Below are 3,412 nucleotides of genomic sequence, written 5' to 3'. Positions count from 1 at the left end.
AGGGGGTGGGGAGCGGGGACGAGAGAGAGAGAGAGTGTCCCGTCTTGCGCCGCGCTATGTGGGTCGCGGGCTGCTATATGGACCTGGTTTACATCGTCATGCCTGTGGTGATATGAGTTCGTGTTTTTAAATGCGTTAATCCTGGCCAGGCGGAACTCTACATACCAGGTGGCTGATTAACCCCGCTCACTTCTGTAGTTGTGCTGTACCGCACGCACGATTGCGGGCGTTCTTTTGCCTCCTATCGCACCTGTCCACGGCGCCTTACGAGCCGAGCGAGTAGGCAACCCGCTCGCTCTCGTGCGTGCGGTACACCATATCTACAGAAGTGAGGGGGTTAACAGGCCACCTGGTATTAATAAACTAAAAAGACTGAAGATATTCTACTCATGAGAGGTGTTGATCGGTGTTGATTCGTTGTCCTACTCTCTTACTGGACTCCAACGGTGTATTGTCTGTTATAGTTTTCCGGTATATCTCGATGCCTCCTAACGACAAAGTTCGATCTTCAGCGGCCCTGTTGCGAGTCGGACTGGTCCTGCAAAACATAAATCGTGTTTAAACAATGTTAATCTTATATTTTCAAAGTTTCAATGCGTCCAACGAAACAGAAACAACAAAAAGCGTTATTGGACGTGCAGGGTGCAGGGCAGTAGTCACTGGACCGAGCGAGTTATTTCCACCCGTCCGCATAGCGTTCGGTTTCGGACCGCCTGCGGCTGGGCTGGAGCAAAGAAATGACGTTGATGAGAAATCGCTGTGGCGGTTCAGTGGCGTGCGACACATACGAGAGACTGGTTGGTATTATTTTTCTTCTTTATATATATATCGCGCTGTTGACTCTGCAGTCTGCTAAAATGACGATCAAAAGAGGCACTTGCATTGCTGCTTCCGCACTCCGCCACCCCCTCCGTGCCTCTGTGTGTCTGGTCTCTCTCTCTCTCTCTCTCTCTCTCTCTCTCTCTCTCTCTCTCTCTCTCTCTTTCGTTTTGTTTCTCCTTCTCTCTTTTAATATTCGCGTCCAGCGCTGGGACTTCCCCTCGCGGCGAAATGGCGGCGTGGCGGCGTCGGTGGACAGACAGGCAGACAGATTGACTCGCGGCAAAATGTTGTGCGGTGCAGCGCAAAGGAAATACGCTCTGCCCCGTTTTAAAAAATTATTTTACTTTTCTGTTTATGTTGAAAAGTAACCGCACGATAATACGCGTCGCGCCACACCGCCTGCCAAGCAAGAGAACGACAGCCACGTAATCGGTTGGAAAGAAAGAAGATGAATTAAAATGTAGAAATGAAAAAATTACACAAAGACACACTAAAATGTAGTGAACTTTCTACCGACATTGCTTTTTTAATGCGTCGATATGAGAAATTACTTTTTCAACCGTACGAACGACGCATAAGTAACTATACCCATCCCTTGTTGAAATTTATAAGAGGCGAGTTGGCGAGTTAATTCTTAGATACTATGCCTAAAGTGCACCGTTGGGTCTGTTGTGTCGTTGGTTGCCTTGGTTTTGTCGGTCGAATTGCCTATCTTTCGGCGGCTCACTGCAGAGACGAAAGGGGGTGGAGGAGCGAGGGAGGGGGGGAGGGCAGTCGTGATCCCACTCCTCCCTTTCCCTTTCTTGATATGCACCTGGGAAATAGTGAGACTGTCTCACCACCGTTCGTTCTTCAGAGTAAGCATGTCAGCATGGATCCGAAGTGTTAAATGAAGTTTTGAAGCTCGTCCAGACAAGATGCAAATTTGTTTTCTGAAATGGGATGAAATGCGTAAAAAACTTTACAAAGAAGTAAAGGGTGAGTGACTGAATGCATGTAATGCTCGTGTTAGAGAAAGAAATGTGTAATTTGCTGGGATGAGGAAGCGCTTCGTTGCTGCAAACATTCCGATCTGTCTCTGATAACTTGTGATCAAGCCAACGCTTTTGTCGGTCCCGCCCCCCGCCACGCCCCGCCACGCCCCGCAGTGCGAACCGAATTGATTCCGGGGAGAGCAGTGCGCGCGCCAGCCAGCAGGGAACTTCCCCTAAAACGAGCCGGATTGGTTAACACACCATAAATCCCAATTGTCCGGGGCCCCGCCGTCTATTTTCGACGGCTATCTCTATGAGTGTCTGCGGAGTCTGCAGCACAGCGGCAGGTGTTGCGCTGCAGCCGTTCAGCGCTGCAAACTCAATTGCGTTTATTTCCATGTGTCACTTGTCAAAAATGCTAGCGTTTTGTGGAGGGGTTATAAAAAAACATACAATGTGCATGGAGCTGTGCTCAAGGAACATGCTAGAAACAAGGCAGCAGGATGCAAGTCACGTGACGAACGAGCGTGTTGTTTGCTCTAACGTGTAGGAAAATTTTAGTTCACCCCGTAGAACTGAAGAACAAAATGACCTAATATTACAACCGTGTTTAGGCGAATTCACACTGTTGACAGTAGTTGCCCGAGGAATTTCCAGTGTTGAGAATGGCCACCGTTTAGCGCGATGCCGTTCACAGGCACTATTTCGCATCGCGTCAGTTTGCGCTTGCGCGCTCGGCTTGGCAAGGTAGATAATTGTTTTAAAAACCCTGCGGCGACAAAATTCACGCATGGCTGAACCATTTTCTGTTACAAACTGAGCGGGGAAAATGTGAAAAAAAAAAGCCCCAAAAACGAGAGGGGAGCAAATTAGCTGAGCCCATATGGATTTTTGTTGGTGGAAGGAAGCAGGGGGCGCGAGGGAGGACGGATGACAGCCGAAGGGCACAAATGAGAAAGTAGGGAGAAAGGGGGGAATAGGGAAGGGGCGCCCGAGGCCTAGCTTCAGTTAGCAGGGTCTGTGTGTGTGTGAGAGAGAGAGGAGGAGGGGGGGGGTGAATGCCAAATGCTTGGAAGTACGCACATATGCGGCGTGTGTGTGCCTGGTGGGTGGTATGCAGCGCCCTCCCTTTTGAGACATGATCACTTGTGCAAACACGCGATCTCTCTTTTCTACACTCTGTATCACACACACACACACACACACACACACGAGGCTGTGTGTGCATGTGTGTGTCGCTCCCCTAAATACAAAATCACCATCGTTCTCCCTTTTTTATGAACTCATCAGTTGCGAGAGGTGAAAATTAAAAGCGACTTGATCTCCCTGGCCCAGTTTGGCACTGGGGACCCCGCTGGCTGCCGCCGGACCGCCACGTACTGACCCGTGAGGGGCTCCAGCTCAAAGCAGCAGGCCGGCAGGCCGGGCCTCGGACTCTTTGATGTGAGTCTGAGGCCGAGATATGGGGCTGGGGCTACTACTAGGCGTGGGGCAGGGTGACGTGGGGTTTGGCGTTTGGGAGAGAGACAGAGAGTGAGTGTGTGTAAGTGAGAGGGAGGGAGGGAGGGAGGGAGAGAGAGAGAGAGAGAGAGAGAGAGAGAGAGAGAGAGAGAGCG

General features: G+C 50.4%; 1 protein-coding gene across 1 annotated transcript in view; it reads left to right on the top strand.

Moving 5' to 3' along the window:
- The window catches only part of LOC113214904 (uncharacterized), a gene marked incomplete in the record, with an annotated part of 273,650 nt that overhangs the window by 256,572 nt on the left and 13,666 nt on the right, over nucleotides 1-3,412 (top strand).

The sequence above is a fragment of the Frankliniella occidentalis genome, unplaced genomic scaffold, assembly GCF_000697945.3.
Source record: "Frankliniella occidentalis isolate FOCC.00 unplaced genomic scaffold, Focc_3.1 Scaffold34, whole genome shotgun sequence".
Lineage (NCBI taxonomy): Eukaryota > Metazoa > Arthropoda > Insecta > Thysanoptera > Thripidae > Frankliniella > Frankliniella occidentalis.
Note: the sequence above shows the minus strand (reverse complement) of the source record. Positions and strands in the feature narration are given on the sequence as shown.